General features: G+C 39.3%; 1 long non-coding RNA gene and 1 pseudogene across 3 annotated transcripts in view; both read left to right on the top strand.

The window, feature by feature from the left end:
• LOC309808912 (centrosomal protein of 78 kDa-like) overlaps positions 1–17,741 on the top strand; it is an 823,590-nt pseudogene that overhangs the window by 617,197 nt on the left and 188,652 nt on the right. The window lies entirely within an intron of this gene.
• Positions 12,639–17,741, top strand: part of LOC309807249 — a 70,354-nt gene continuing 65,251 nt past the window's right edge. For both annotated transcript variants that reach the window (XR_014294545.1, XR_014294546.1), the window contains exon 1: positions 12,639–13,029. This is a non-coding gene — a long non-coding RNA (uncharacterized lncRNA). The remainder of the gene's footprint in view (positions 13,030–17,741) is intronic.

Here is a 17,741-nt window from a genome sequence, read left to right as displayed (position 1 = left end):
ATTTCCTCAGAATCGAAAAGCAGTTATCTCTAGTTTTTAATCCCATTAACTATTTATACATTTATGTATGATACATGTATTTATTGTACCTACTAGGTGTGTTCTCTTTGGGAAGTACAAAGCTCTTTGAGACATAGGTTGTTCATTTTTTTGTTTTCCCACAAATACTGTGACCTTTTGAGCAGGAAGGTCTATATTTTACTAACATCTAGAACCAGCAGTTAACACGGTGTCTAAGATGTAGTCAATAAATATGAAATACATAAATGAACAGATTTTTAAGGAAGGGCCAGGACATGAACAAATAGAACTTTTTCATTGTCAGTCACAAAGCAACCAGAGACATAAAACTGATACAGACAACAAGTGCTACGGTCATTCAAAGAAGGCGTAGAATAGATACAACAAGGATCTCCTCTATGGCACAGGGAACTCTACTCAATATTTTGTGATAACTTATAAGGGAAAAGAATGTGAAAAAGGAATCACTGTGCTGTACACCTGAAAGTAACACAACATTGTAAATCAACTATACTTAAATTAAAAAACAAATAAACAGACAACAACAACAACAACAAAAAAACCCCGAAAGAGGTCATAGAAGTTTTTATGAGATTCCATAAGAGAAGCCAAATGAGGACGGGAGAGACGGCTTTTGAACCAATTCGGAGGAGAAGTCACAGAGAAACTTGTCTTTGACCTGAACTTGAGTTTCCATTAAAATTGCATCGCAGAGATATTACAGATGAAGGTAATCACATAAACTTACTACACTGAGACTTGCAGAGGTTATGAGTGTTGTTCAAGATCCCAAAGCAAACGCACTGTGGAATCAGAATTTTAAGTGAGGCCTAATGAACTAAAAACAAACAAACAAAAAAACAAACCCTTTCTGTGATACCATGTTGCCTTTGAAGTCGTTATTTTGGTGGGTTGGTAGAAACTGGTTCCAGTGTTTCTTGCAGGGATGACTAGTTCTGTCCCCACCGCGGGTCCCCACCCCCGAGTTGATCCTCAAAGTTTCCTTTAGAATGGACTTGCTAAAATGCAGACCTGCAAGTATTCATGACGCCTGTGTCCAATCATTTCTCCTGCCATTGCCTACTTCACTTCTGGATTATATGAACAATTCACTGTCTTCTTTTATGCTTTTCCCTCCTCCAAGAATTCCTTTCTCCCTATGGGGTACCTGGGCAACCCACTTCATTTTTCAAACCTCAGTTTACATATTATGTCTTTTGTGCAGTCTTCTTTTGAGTGTTGTGATCACACGCTCCTTTTTGCTACCCTTGCACTTCTTCATTCCTGGTTGTTGCACTCGCTACACTGTATTGTGATTGTATTTTTTACATATATCTGTGTTCTCCTGGGCAACATTCCTTGGGGCCAGGGACTACCTTTTTTCATCTATTGATGTTGCCTTAGCGTGTTACTTGTTGCAAAGTAGTTAGTTATAAAAATAAGATTTGATTAAATTGAAAATTGTTATGCACATATTAGTTATTATCATTTACAGATATAACAGGAAAAAATATTAATGTTGGTGCTGAAAGTTCACTTCTAGTAAATGGTGGTGGTACATGACTTCACTTATATTATTTTCCCCACTATTTTATATCTTTCTACCTAATATCTCTTCTTTATTTCCATCTCTTTCTTTATTACTAAACCAAGAAAAACAGGGATGAGGGTAGGGCTAGGCCATACTTGGCTGGAATAGTAAAGAAATTGTGTGGGGTTTTGGTGAGAAAATCCTGAAGCATACAGGTCTGCATCTTCCCTTTTTTGTTTTTTTTTTTTTGCGGTACGCGGGCCTCTCACTGTTGTGGCCTCTTCCATTGTGGAGCACAAGCTCCGGACGTGCAGGCTCAGCGGCCATGGCTCACGGGCCTAGCCGCTACGCGGCATGTGGCATCTTCCCGGACCAGGGCACGAAACCGTGTCCCCTGCATCGGCAGGTGGACTTTCAACCACTGCGCCACCAGGGAAGCCCCTGTTTGAAGTTTTTTGATAAATAAGATTTGATAACACCGTTTTATAGAAACTTAGTTTGGACATTTCTGAACCTCTTTTCTTGTTTCCTTATGGAAGAAAGCTGCTTGTTTAGCGTTAATACTAATTCAATGGGGGTAAGATTTACACAGGACCAACCCTAGCATTCATAGTGTGTGGCACAGGAAACAACTTTGAATGGCCATTTCAAGGAACAATATACTTAAGTGTATACAATGAATAAAATGGATGAACTACACAAATTTATGAGTTGAAAACCATAGAATCATAGAATTTTCTCACTGTAAAGGCTCTTCCTTTTCCAACTGCTTAACTTCATCCTCTGTTAAAGCACTTCAGTAACAGGGAGTTCTTGAGTTTAAAATGCAGTCGGTCCATTTTATAGTTGAAAGGTTCTACTTGTCAAAATATTCATCCTTTTATCAACCTAAACCTGTCTACTTGGTCTAAAATCTTCAGTGTGGGACAGTCTAAACCCTTTTTCATAGGACAACTCCTAAAATAGTTTAGAGCGACCACCTACTTCTCTCCTGGTCTTGCTTCATGTCATCTATTCCCAGTTCCTTCAATTACTTCTTCTATAACAATATTTTAGATTGCAGACACTTTACTGAATTCATCACTTTCTTCAGTATAATAACTCATTTGCTGAATGTGATATTTTGATCCTAAAGGGATTTGTTTACTGTTTTCTGAAAAGAATTAAAACATAAAATGTCCAATCAACCAATAATTCTTCACCTAACACGATTCATATACACCAATTGATAAGGAAAAGTTAAAAATTCAAATTACTTCATTCTTAAAGAGTGATCATAGTATGTCCTTATTTATAATGTGCAGGAAATATGAATTTTCTTTCTGTGCATCTGTAACAGTGCCCTCTTGCAGGGTACAGAGGATACTCCATTGATGCTGCCTAATGATGTGTATGTGATATCCTGATATTTACTAAAAAGTTAGACATTCAGGAGGATTTTTTGTTCCCAACAGACATACATATATGAATTTTGATTCTCTATGTTTTGTGTGTTTCTAACTTTTATTATTCATCTATTGGCACTTAAGTGCATTCACCAAACTGCATCATAAACATCAAAGCAGATTACTTCACTTTACCTTTTATGAGATTATTATACTTATCAACCAATATCTGAGCCCTTAATATGGGCAAATCATCCTAGCCTGTTAAGCACAGAGGTACAGAGCATGGAGTTGAAAGGGCACACACCAAGATTTGAACAAATTACTTAATCGCTCTAAGTCTTCATTTTTGTATGTGAAAAATGAGAATAATTACAATGATTGAACTCATAAGGTGGATCGTAGAAAACATCTAGGTGCTACATGTAAAGAGCTTGTTTGACTACCTGACAAAAATATCCATTCTTTATTAACATGATGGTGATGATGATGATGATGAAGCTACCAGCAGGTGTCCTTCTTAGGTCGGTAAGAATGGTGAATAAGCCACAAGATCATGTCTGTGAACATTTGCATTCTAAGGCTACACTGCCTTTGCCTTCCCAACTCCGGCTCCACTCCTCATCTGTCTAAACATCTCCCAAGATAGCTCAGGTCTTCTCCTCTATGAAGCTATTCTGAACTCCTCCTCTAGAATGAACTTAAAATACATTGCTTGCACTTCTATTAATTTATATCAAGTACAAACTTCTGCAGTGGAATTGATTACACTTTATTGCAATTTTTGGCTCTATATCAACTTGCAACTCTTTTGAGGAAAGAAACTGGGTCTTATTCCTAGAAATGGAAACAGTGACAAGCAAATAAGTCATAAATGTCTAAATCAGCACATTGAAGTTATTTTTTCTAGAATGTTAGGGAAAACACTTAAGGGAAAGTCAGATTCATTGTTGTTCCCACAGTCCTAAGAATGGACTTTCTCATAACTTGTATAATTCTATATGTAGCAAGTGAAGATTAATCAATGGCAGGTTTTCCTTCATTTATATTTATATAATCTTAAACTAATTGAAGAAAAGCCATCTCATCCTTTTGAGTTAAGTTACAAACATTAAGCATTTTAATATTTAAATAAGAGTGAGACTAGCTTTCTTCACAATTCTGTGTTCTCATATTTTAAAAGGATGTCAAAATTTAAACTTTTTTGTCTATCATCTTCTTCCAGATTCACTTAAAGTGTGGTTCTTAACATAATCCCAAGTTCTGAAACTAATTGAAGGTTAAACATCTAGTGATTTCAACCTCTTTTGGTCAGCCTCAACATTTCCTTCAAAAATAATTCCCATTGGGCTTCCCTGGTGGTGCAGTGGTTGGGAGTCCGCCTGCCGATGCAGGGGACACGTGTTCGTGCCCCAATCCGGGAAGATCCCGCATGCCGCGGAGCGGCTGGGCCCGTGAGCTATAGCCGCTGAGCCTGCGTGTCCAGAGCCTGTGCTCCAGCAACGGGAGAGGCCACAACAGTGAGAGGCCCGTGTACCGCAAAATAATAATAATAATAATAATAATAGTAATTCCCATTGACCACAATATCTATACTTCCAGTCTATTTTTCCCTATAAAAACAAGAAAAAGTTCATGGTGACAGTTCCAGATTCATCCATGAGGGGGCAAACATGTCTCATACACACAATGAAGGGAAAACTAGTAATCAACTAGTTACACTGGGAAAAAAATGGACATGGTGTCAATAGCAAGATTTGGCCCATATTAGAAAGAAAACAGTGATCCATATCTGTTTGAAGATAATATGTTTGTTTAATTGTTACATTTTACTCCTATTTTCAATGCCAGAGGAAGAACACCTGAAGGATGGTGCTCGGTGTAATAGTCAAATAAATGTCTCTTTAGAGAAAAGAAAAGCACTTGAAAACATTGCAAGCTCTGTTAAACTTATTTCTAGTCTAACAACGTTAAAATTAAAAGTAGTCATGTAAAATGCATTTCTGAAAGACTTTATCAAAAATGCATACTTCCCCTCAGATAATGTCACTGAATTAAGGATCAAGAAATGAGAGACAGGAATTTAGCTGAAAGAAACATGGAGAATTCCTGTGTAACAGAGTGAAATGTGGAGGTTCTAGCTGTGTTTGCCCTTACCATACCATTATCAGTCAAGATTTTCAGTTTTGTGTTCCAACCTGCAGTTAAAATCAAGTGTAGCGCTCAAGGCGTAATTCCTCAGTTCTCTGCTTACCCTGATTAGAGCCCATGGTCTGTCATTAGAATCACTCTTTTGCAGAGACACTGTGAAGTCCCTTGGCCCTCACTCTTAGTCATATTGGCAGTGCAAAATGCCAGCCCTAGTGAAGTAGAACTTATGCCAATTCAGCATCTGGGCCAAACCACTAAACATGGCTGGAAAAAAAAACGAGCAACCTTTCTAATTTGCCTCATTTAAATTCATAATCATTTTACCCCATGTGAACTCTTAGTACTTACTAGAAAACTGATTGCTGAATCAATTCTCTTTTCTTCTGTCCTAGAGAACAATTTCATAACTCCTCTTTCTTTACGTCTATAACATGTCTTCCTCTAAATTCTCAGCTGCTTCCTAATTCACTGAGAATATAGGAGGGATCAAAATAGAATATCCGTGAACTCCAAACACCAAGTCTACCATCCTACCTGGATCTATCTGAAACCACGTGTGCTGCCTTCCTTCTTCCTTTGGCAGAAGAAATGTTTGTCCTCTGTTCTAAGGCCGAACCCTCTACTCTGCACTGGATCCCTCCCTTCTGGCCGAATCAGGGATTTCTCTTCTACTGTGTCTCCTCTTCCCTGTATCTTCCATTATTTGCTCTCTACCAGATGCTTTCATTAGCATGCAAAGGTCTAATACCTCTCATCTTAAAGGGAAAAAATTCTTTCTCTCTTCCCATGTCCAATTCGAACCATTGCCCCATTGCTCTGCTCCTCTTTAGAGCAAAACGACTCAAACAACACAGCTCTACTTAACGTTTCATTTCCTTATCTCCCACTTACCTATTTTTGTCCTCTCCACTACACAGAAACTATTCTTCTTAAGGTTATTCGTGATATCTATTATATGTTGCCAAGTCCTAGATTAAATGATCAGTTCTCATCTTCATCTACCAGCAGGATTAACAATAACTCCCTCTTCCTTCTAACACCTACCAGTTGGCTCATGAGACAGTTCGTCTTATCTCCCTGCTCACTTCTTATATCCTTTGCCGAATCCTCTAGAGGATGGAGTGTCTCCTGGCTCAGTCCTTCAACATCATGTATTCTCTGCCTACACCTACTTATAAAGTGATTTCATCTTTAAATCTAGAGACTTTAAATACCACGAGGATTTACCGATTTTCATCTACAGCCATGATAATCTCTTGCTGCTGAAATTCAGACTAGTATATCCAGTTGTCTACTTCACATGTCCACACATGCCATCGCAAATTTAGTATGTCCAAAAACAAATTCTTAATCCTCTAAAGTTCTCTCTTGACCATCGCCTAAAAGACCCTAAGTGATTTTTCGCTAACCTAGCTTTCTAACCTTATCTTCTAACAATTTCTCCTTTGATCATTTCACTACAAACCAACTAACCTCCTAGTCTTTGGAACACATAAAGTATAAGCCCACCCACCTGCATACACCAAGCCTCTCTTTCAGTGTATTCATATGGTTTGCTCCCATACTTCTTTCAAATCTCTGCTCAAATGTTCCCTGACCACCCTATTTACTTGCCTTAAACCTTGCATCATTACGCTGCTCCTTCATGGTCCTTCCACTAACTAACATGCTATATTTATGTATTTATGGTGGTCTCCTTCCACTGGAACATAAGATCCATAAAGACGAGATTTATTTGTTCACTCCTAGAGCCTACTGCTCTAGTGCCTAGAACAGCGGCACATATTAGACACTCCATCAATATCTGCTGAATGGATGAACATCCACTTGCCTGATGACCAAACACAGTTCATTGAAACTTACTTTTTAATCAAATTTCAATTTCCTCTTCTTATAAGCTTAAATTTGATTTGAAAAGTTGAATATTCCTTTTTATTAAAAAATGAATAATTATAGAGACATAATTCTTTATAAATACTATTTAATAATCTATTCATTACAATGCAAAAGTTTTATTCGAAGTATACCTTTCTCCAGAAGGGATTTTTTGGTTTTCTTAGATTCCTTAAAAACTTAAGGTTAAAAAATTTAAAGAGCAATGCCTAAGTACATTGTTTTATTTCATGACTTCTACATGATGATTTATTTTTAAAAGGGTTTATTTGAGAATTACTTACACCACACTATTGAATGTATCATATGCCATTTACCAAGCATCTCACTTAAGTACACATACATTTCTCAATTAAATCTAGGCTTCCAATTATAGAATACTACCTGTATTCTATAGGTCTGGTATTATATGTGAACTCCTTACCAGTAAAAACAAGGTGAATTCTTAGCGATGTCTAAAGAAACAGTTACTGTTCTGTTTGTAGTCATTTCCCTTCTTCCATTTTCCTATTTCTGTTACAGATATTCAATATGAAATATCAATCTTCATATGAATGATCATTTTCTTGTACTCTTGTATCCGTGCTTTCATATTAATGCAGGAAATTTTTAGTCCAGCTATAATTACTTGAACGCAATTCTATTTCTATTACTATAGCTTTGCCATCCCTAGACTACATTTGTGCATATTTTACATGATATAATTTCTGGCCTCATTGAAAGGGTAGATGATTATCATAAAATTTTAAGATTTCTGTAGAGTATGATTAATCAACCTAAGCTGAGCAGCTACCACACACACACACACACACACACACACACACACACACAAAGGTACTATTATTATAGAAATTCTCCTCCTACCCTTTCTCATAAGTCAAAATTATGTAAAACAATATTGATTGTCATGCGGTGAGTGCCCAATTCTTTCCTAGTAAACTAAATTCCCAGCTTTAGGCAGATCCCTATGTAGTGAAGAGGGCAGGAGACCTGGCAGTCAGTGGATGACAGATGCCTGGGCCAAATCACCCTGACAACTCCTCTCCATAATAAATCTGAGAAGCTAATCTCTGCTAAATTGTTAATGGCTGCTAATCAGATACTGGATACATGGTTACCCCTCTTGATAGTATATTTGCATTTAAATGAGTCCTTTCTGGAAGGACTCCTTAAACCAAAGGAGTGGTTCTAATGCTGACAGCTTCAGGCAACCAGGGCCTCTGGCTCAGGTTTTCATATTGTCCTTTGCGGAGACGCATGATATCATGAGGCCATTTGATCTGTAATTCCAGAATATCAGAAAGGAATTACTGCAGACCTCAAAGTCATGATCCGAAGATTGTTTTTTCAAAAAGCGTTCTTCAATGAAAAGTCATAGATTAAAAAACTGATCTATTTCACCTCACCCTAGCCACTATTCATTAAATTAAAATATCTGGCATACTGGTGTATGCCAAGTTCCAAGCAGATAGATTCAAACCGTACATGTTGACGTAAGACATTTCTCATTTCATTTCTTTTCTTTCTCTTTCCCCTATGTCTCTCGCCATGGTATAGCATCTGAAGCAGTTAATTCCTGCCATTTAATATCTTTAATTTTTGTTTTATCCCAAGCACCATCAACATTGATTGTCTTCTATGAGTAAAAAGCACCTGGCAAGAGTACTTTCATGGATGAAGGAGCCTGAATTATCATGAGAAACTATCTATACCTCCAGTGAGTCTGGCTTCACAGAGTGAAAACTATACAAGGAAGGACAATCCAATATGTTATGTAACTGTCCCAAATCGCCACACTTAATCCCCACTGTCTCAAACAAATTGAAAGAAAAGATTAAACATCTACTTTCACTCTTAAGGACAAGCCTATGTAATAGCCATTGTTCTCCTTATTTCAAAAATGAGACAAAGTCAGGCTGTGAATGGAAGCATCCAATCCCCAGTCTGTTCAACTACAAAACCCCTGACCTTCAGGGTCATCCTTGTCTTCTTCTCATCCTCTGTCAACCTTATATGGACCTTTACCTCCAACACTGATACCTAGCAAATCCTTCCACTACATTATAAATTATTAACCATAAGGTTTAGCATGTTCTCTCTTCCAAGGTATTTAGAACTTTAAAGGAGAAAGAAGCCTGCCCAAGTGGACAAAGCTAACACTTATCACGCATGAGCTCCCAACATTTGCACCAGACAATTTCACATCATCTCCTTATAAACTGACAATAATCTTTGTGAGGTTGAGATCCTCACCTTCTTTTTACTGTGGATCCTTTGACAATATGGAGTAGCCCATTTAAATAGTCTTAAAATAACACTTTTAAATTCATAAAATATAATACATAGAATCTCAAAAGAAACTAGTTACTATGTTTTAAATGCAGTCATTAGAATATTTTAAAAAGCAAATTTGTGATCTAGAAACGAATGGGTATTTAAACTCATTAAATAGCAAAATATAACAGACTCTACTAACTACTATACTTAAAAATAGTGATGTTGGGGTGATGGGTTAACAATTCTGATACATGTGTACTGAAATTGAACAATTAAATAAATAGATGGTGGATGGTGGTAGCCACATTTCTCAATATTGAAGTATGAATTTACAGATAAACGAGGAGAAAGCTAAACTAATCTCAGTATTAATGGATTATAGTTGCAGACATCAGTATACACTCAGCTCAATACAGATATAGATAGTTATATATAGAAATGTTTACTGATATGTGTATATACATGGGTTACTATACATATCTATTTCTTTGTTCTCTCCGTTAAGAGAGCCTAATCAAATAATACCCCATTAGCAACAGCACATCTAGAGCCCAGCTCTTGGTTTCTATTACTACTCTCCAATAGAAGGAATCAGGGCTCCTCAGAGAAATGACTGATTCTAGGACTGGGGCAGGAAATACACAAAATGAGCCTGGAGCACCTTGTGGTACCAGAAAGTCAGGAAGTGTTAAACACACACACACACATGCATGCTAAACACATATACACACAGATACACAGACACACACAAACTCACACACCCCAAAGGGAGTATGTCAAAGGAGCACAGGCGCCAAAAGCAAAAGCTCCCAATGGCCAAAGCTGGAACAATTCAAACAACAAAATAAAGTAGTATTGGATTATAACCCAAAGGATAAAATAGATATCCACGAGTCTATACTGATATAAATAAATATCAATAATTGAATAAATTAATATTTGGGGGGAAATAGACAACTCTGTGTGGAAGAATTCCAAATATTTTATGTACATACTCTGTCCTCAAGGAGGTGGATCATAACTCTCCACTCTTTGGGTTTGTGCTTCACATAGTGACTTCCTTCCAACAAGTGTAGTGTGGAAGGGGTGGAGGAGTGACTTTCCAGTGGAGAAATCTGAGACACGACCTCAGCCAGGTTATCAAGGTCAACATCAACAGTCAAATCACGTGGATAGCATGGACCCTTGATAAGATGTTATAAAAAAGGCACTTTATCTGGTTGTCCTCCCAATAAACCATAATCCCAGCCTTACCATGAGAAAAGCATTGGACAGTTTACATTAGTGAGGTATGCTACAAAACACTTGATCACTGCTCCTCAAAACCGTCAAGGTTGGGGCTTCCCTGGTGGCGCAGTGGTTGAGAGTCCACCTGCCAATGCAGGGGACACGGGTTCGAGCACTGGCCTGGGAAGATCCCACATGCCAGGGAGCAACTAAACCCGTGAGCCACAACTACTGAGCCCATGTGCTGCAACTACGGAGGCCCAGGCGCCTACAGCCCGTGCTCCACAACGAGAGAGGCCACTTCAATCAGAGGCCGGCGCACTGCAACAAAGAGTAACCCCCGCTCTCTGCAACTAGAGAAAGCCCGCGCGCAGCAACGAACAGCCAACACAGCCATAAATAAATAAATAAATAACTGTCAAGGTTATCAAAAACAAGAAAAGCCTGAGAAACTACCACAGCCCAGAGGAGCCTAAGAGGGCTTGATAACTAAATGTAATGTGGTGTCCTGGATGGAAGCCTGAAATGGAATTAAGGACACTAGGCAAAAGCCAAGGAAATCTGAATAAAGTACAGACTCTGGTTAATATTATTTTATTAATATTGGCTCATTAATTGTAAAAAAGGTACCACACTAGTGTACGGTGTCAATAATAGAGGAAATTGGGAATGAGATATATAAGAACTCTGTATTATCCCCTTAATTTTTCTGTATATCTAAAACCATTCTAAAATAGATATAGTCTATTAGATAAAACAAAAAAGGTAATGATGATTTGATTGTGACATCAGAGTAGTGATACCTTGAGATATCTATAAAACTGCCTTAGGAAATTGTCTGTGATATCTGCTGGGGATATAGGCACAGGTACTCCTAATATTATTGTGGTTTGTTGTCTGCATTTAGATTTAAAGGACATGCTAAATACTAAATTGCAGTTAGAGGTTAGTGAAATTAAAGATGTAATATTCCCATCCAGATTCCACATACACTTTGATACATATTAAGAATCCCCTGCTCTTTGGTGAGGTCTAATTTTATGAAAGTGAAACACAGAGAGATGAATTAGGTTGTTCCAGTTTTTAAAAAGCCCCCATTCTAGGGTCAAGAATTCTTACTGAGCCTTATTGAAACTGTTTGCTACACTACCTCCTAATTTTGGAACTGCTAAACAGAGAGTTGGGAAGCCTTCCTAGAGTAAAAGTACTGCCTTGGCCTTGTGCAATTATACTGTTTAGGTTGCTGGACAAATCCAAGGATAAAACTGGCCTGGACCTAGTGATGGGCAATTCCAAAAGCAAGCTGAATGTGAGAAGTTCACTCACAGAGAACCCTAGTGTCAAAGAGCCTCTCTACTTGGGAATGGCTCAACACTGGGAAAATAAACCCTGGTTCAGCTGTAAAGAGAGCACATCCTTGGCCTTTTTTCCCCCTTAAATCCGGAAACTGATGATCTGGTCAGCTTAGGAGAGGGAGGGAGGGAAGGAGGGAGGGAGGAAGATGAGAGAGAGAGAGAAACCTGTTAATAGCTGGTGCCAATTTAAAGAGAGAAGGAAAGGGCTTATTATATACGTATATGCTAATATGATTCTTAAAGCCAATTCTGATCAATCCTTCGGGAAAGAAAGAGATGCAGCCATCTGTTAATGTGGCTCAGCTTCTTTGTTTTCAAATGTTACAGCTGTCACCAGACCAGCCATTCCACTTGGGGCGAGGCCAGGGGGTTAGAGGGGGAACATCTGTCCACTAAGGACACCACTAAACAGCAACAAAATCTTGGGGCGACCCCTCTCTCTTTCCTCGAGTGCTTTCGCTAGCCGGTCCTACTTCCCCACTCCTTTGGGAGTTTCCTGTTCCATTACGTAGGCAAGAGGGCGAGAGGTCCCAGCTTTCCTAATTGTGAGTGGTTTGGCTGGGTGTGTACGTGCCAGTAACTGTGTGTGGGGGGGGGGGGGGAGAAGTGGAGCTCGCTACAAGGGGCTTAGAAAAACTAGTCGCCAATTTAAAATATTTTCGGAGTGTTTGAATGATATCTTAAGAGCTAATCCCACTCTGAAATTCAGCGAAATGAACAATACAGATAAGGCAGATGAAGAGGGTGGAAAACCCACACAGCGGAATGGAGCCGTCCATGCCGCGGGAGTGACAGGGGAGCGCTCAGAGGAAAGGCGCTCTGCAGGGAAAGTCACTCTGGCTCTTCTCTCTCGGTCCACCAGCCGGCGACGCTTCTTCTGTAAAAGCATTCCTAGAAAATAACCCTACAACCGGGAAGGGTAGCGATCTTTGAGCGCAGTTTCCAGGAGCCGGTGCCCGCAGCCGGGAGAGGCCCCTCTCCCCCCGCGGCTGGCGCGGAATGTGGCGATCCGGCCAGGGGCGGGGGATGACTTCCGGCGGCCGGAGCTCAGCGCCGGGAGCAGGTGCTGCAGCTGGCAGGTGGGGTGGGGGCCGGCCGAGCTGACCACACACAGACGCGGCGCGGCGGCACTGCGGCCCCGGGGCAGCCGGCGCCGGGGACATGCGCTGATTCGATCCCTCCGGAGAAGGTAAGCAGCCCGGCTATTATTAGCCTCGGCCACACTGCGCGGTGCTTTCTGCTTGGTTAGTAATGGGGTTTGTAATACAGAGGGAAGAAGGGGAATATCCCTGCCGCCTTCTGCAATGGGAAAAGGAGCAACAACTGAAATTGAAATGTTAATCAGCCAAGTGCTTGAGATTATTGGAGGAGCGGTGTTACTGGGCAAACAAAGAAGGCGGTCAGCCTCTGTAATCTTAAGATAATCAACCATTGCTGTGCTACACTCGCTTAGATATTGAAGAGGATTCCGAATGTAAAATAATTTGAGTTGCACTTTTACGTTGCTACCTTCAACCTTCGCTTGGTTAATTTGTGGTTTGCGAGCAGCAGGTTCTTGTCAGCAGCCTGGAGAAGTAATCGGAAATCTTCCTTCTCCTTTTGCGTTCCTCAGTCTCCTCCCTTTCCAGTTATCAGAATGGGTCTGCACATTTCAACGTCAAACATCCACTTCAATACTGAACCTTTAGAAAGAATCTCAAATTAGAGGAGAAATTTACCTCCTGGAGTTCAGCTTGGGTTGAGCAGCACTTGTCCCCACTTCTCCCTTCATTTACCATCTTCTCTTGTCAGTCATTTCATTGATTTCCCCCCCCCCCGCCGGGGATGCTGTGCTCATTAACAAACCAGCTCTTGTCAGCTCCTGTCCACCACCTGTGTTCCGTGACTGATTTTTCAAGGACCCAGAAAGGGCATTGCCTTATACCACGTTTGGACTGTTATCTGTGTCCTTCCCCAAAATGCATGGCATGAAAAATCCTTTAAGCCCAGTACCAATATGGTTTCCGATAACCCCCTTCATTGTAGTCACTGCAGCTACCAGATGGGTTTCAAGGACAGCAGAATCTATTGGGGTGTGAGAAAGAGGGCTCTACCTACATATTTTGTGCATAAGAATAGGTGGAAGTAGAAATGCAAATGTCAGTCTATCCCGTTTTTCTTGAAGGTTTTTTAGTCCAGCTAGGTTGTGAGACACCTAGCTGGGTAGGGTATGGGGCAAGTCCTCCTGCAAAAGCAAGCAGTGTGTTTGTCCTAGGATTCCCCCAATAACCTCAAAAGAGTTTCCAGAGAGACTTTTCCCCCAGGCAGTCAGAAAGCCAGGGGAGGTGGCCAAGGTAAACCTCAGGTTATTTGGGCATCCTCAAGTTAGTCTCCCCTTTTAGGGGTTCTGACCTAGGATTTCCCCACAAACGCTTTGCTCCTGAGCTCAAGTGCCCATTCTTGTTGCTCACCTAGGGATGTACAATTGAATGATATTCTGTGAAATGGTGAAGATTGCTATGGTGGGGATTGCAAATGTGCCACTTCACCAACAGAGAACAGTTGTAATAAGCCAGACTGTGTGGTGTCTGTGTGCCAATATTCCATTTAAAAAGAGGCTTGTTATCTTTAAATCTGAAATTAAAGAGACGGTTTGACTCAAAAGGCCATGGATTTTATTTTAACAAATTAAAATAGGAGATCAATAAAAAAGAGGGCCAGGGTTTATAGCTAACCTTCTTAGGTTTTTTGTTTTTGTTTTTTTGTTTTGTTTTGGGGTATGCGGGCCTCTCCCTGTTGTGGCCTCTCCCGTTGTGGAGCACAGGCTCCGGACGCGCAGGCTCAGCGGCCATGGCTCACGGGCCCAGCCGCTCCGCGGTATGTGGGATCTTCCCGGACCGGGGCACGAACCCGCATCCCCTGCATCGGCAGGCGGACTGTCAACCACTGTGCCACCAGGGAAGCCCAAGACTATTGTTTTTTTATGGCCCTGGTATGCAAGGGGGTTGTTCTGAAAGGACACAAACAGGTAATTCTCTCTTTCAAGGATTTTGGTCGTAGTAGTTGAGCAAAAACTACAGTATGATAGAAAGCAGTTCGTTTTCTTTGTCTCATATACAGAGTTAAAATTAAAAAGTGAAAAGACCCTACGTTTTATCATTTTATATTCAACACTTATCTACATAAGCGTTAAAACAAATTGATGTTACTACCCATTATGATTAAGGTACCAAAAAAAATTCACTTTGAAAACGATTCCTGAATATGGATACATTTTGTATTCAGAATCACATGGAAAAAGAAGCCTCTTAATTTACATGGGCCAGTGTCCCATAGTTATTGATCATTATTCATGGGAAATAAATTAATTTTCTAACATTCCATCATTTGCTATTTTTTTTAACAAAAGAGGGATTTTATTGTTCAGCACAGGGAAATATAGCCATCATTTTATAATAATTAAATGTAGTATAATCTATAAAAATATTGAATCACTATGTTGTACACCTGAAACTAATATAATATCGTAAATCATCTATACATCAATAAAAAGAGGTATTTTAGTTTTCTTATCAGCTGTTCTGTTCTTTGTTAAGAAGTGAGGGAAAAAACACTTACTGATTCTAAGGAAGTCAGATCCTTGATTTGCCTGATGATTATGAATATGAAAAAAGTGTTCTCTACAGAACAGTAGCTCTTAATCAAGAAAAGGCCGGCTCTAACATATTCTACAAAGAAGAGTGTGCCAAGATATAGCAATCCTTTTTGATTCTTTTGAAGTTTAAACAAATAGTGTACTCCGCATGAATTTTATCTTTCAACTAAATCATTCTACTGTGGAATTTATGATGCTATACTACTAGTTTACGAAGCAAGTGTAGTAGGCTTCACATATCTCCATATCTTATATTGATGGCATTTAAATTCTAATACCAAACTGTTATTGTTTCATAAACTAGGAGAAAATTACGCTTATAACAAGCAGGAGAAGCTGGCAGAAACAATAGATTTTCCATTCTTTGCTTTCTATTGTTTGTAAGCCTAGTTACCCTAGTTGACCAGTTAATGACAACACATGATGAAATTTTCCTGACTGCTAATTAATTAGCTCTAATTTCACGAGCTTTGTTACTGCTAAGGCTTCCACTAATTCTATGTGTGAATGTCTTCTTACCCTACTCCTCCTACTTTCCTCTTTGAACTTCCTCACATGTAGAGAACCCATTTGATTGACTTAAGCATCAGAAGATACTTATAATCAGAGAAAAAGCAAAAAAGAATGACTATAATGCCAATTAGTATAACTATTAATTAGAAATTATGTTTTGAGGATTTTCAGACAGAAGAGGAGTAGAAATGATAATAGTTTAGTTTTAGGAAAGCTGTGGTACACAAATAGAACCCCAAACCACACCACAGAGAATTTTGCAGGAATTTAATATATCTGATATACACTCAATTTGTGCCCATGAATGGTGAGCAACTAGAAGTAAAGGAGAATCACATAGTTACATTTCTGGACAAATCAGGTTATCAGAATGATGTAATAATGGCAGTTTACCTCAATCACTTCTTAGGCTTTCTTATTTACTATGCTAAATGTTAAGTGAGGTTTCTGAGTAAAAGCATTACAATGACTTCAGCATTGTGGGACATGAAACACAGTGAGAACTCAGAGCAAGGAAGGAAATAAGGCAGGTAAGAAGGAAAAAGAATTGAAAGAGCTGAAAGATGTATTACTTGGCTGTCAGGTGTTAGGAGAGTTTATTTGTGCTTTTTCTTAATCTTCATAACGCTCTTGTCAGAATGGTAGTAACATACCCATTTTTTTTTTTAGATGAGCGACCTTTAACTATAGGTTGCACTTGATTGTCTGCCAGGTTTTCAAGTCTGTGATGGGGACAGTAATGTCAGAAATTTCAATCCCAGTCAAATCAAGACCTGGTAGAAACACCATGGAAGTGCATAGTTTTGACCCAAATTTGACCACATTAAAATGTTGTTCTTTCTTCTCCAGGATGATAGTCTGTATTTCAAGAAGAATTCTAATTCTTGCCCCATAACAATTTCTCTGAGTTCTTTGTGCCAACTAAAGCCTTTGATTGATTTTCATATTAGCAAAGCCCTGGAATTATATGCAAAATGCTATGAATAGTTAGCAAATAGCAAAAGGATGCAGAGCCGTTATCAGATTCTCAAAACTCAATCAGATTATCTAAGAGTTTACATTAAATGAGGTAATGAGTGCCCTTTCTGGATCCAAACATTATAATATTTTTAATCCTTACCGTGGTCCCTGAAATGTCTATTATCTCTAATTATCAGTAAGGGAACTGAGGCGTCGTAAAGTCTAAGTAAGTGAGAGGTCTGGAATTCAAATCCAGGTCAGTTTCAGTCTTGAACACCACTAATTCTATAGCCTACACTGCATTCTATACTCTCACTGTAGATAATCAATAAATGTTCATTTATTTCCTTTACCCCAGTTGGGGACAAAGAACATGGGTGTGTGAAAGAAAGTACAGGTTAGTTTTAATGTAAATGATATAATAATAATGCTGGTCAGCAGTTACGGAATATTCATATTGTGCTAGGAGTTCAGCATTAGGTACTTTACAGGCATTCTTTTATTTAAAATCTCATGTATATAATACCTACCTTAGGAAGTAGGTAATATAAATGTGCCAAGGTGATTGAAATAACGTGGTCACGTACAGGCAGTGAAACTGGGAAGGAGTTTTCTGGGCTGATGGTTGAATTTTGGCCAAGACATTAAGGGGAGAAGGGATGAGCACTGGTGGGGAGACTGAAAACGTATTCATCATAGGGAGAAAGCACTGGTGGAAGGATTGTGCTGCTTGCTTAAGAACTGTTACCCTCATAACCCAAAAACTGAGGTTTTGCTGAAAGCTGAAGGCAGAT

Source organism: Mesoplodon mirus (genome assembly GCF_964341445.2).
Source record: "Mesoplodon mirus genome assembly, chromosome: 7".
NCBI classification, from domain to species: Eukaryota; Metazoa; Chordata; class Mammalia; order Artiodactyla; family Ziphiidae; genus Mesoplodon; species Mesoplodon mirus.
This window is presented reverse-complemented; position numbering and strand designations above follow the sequence as displayed.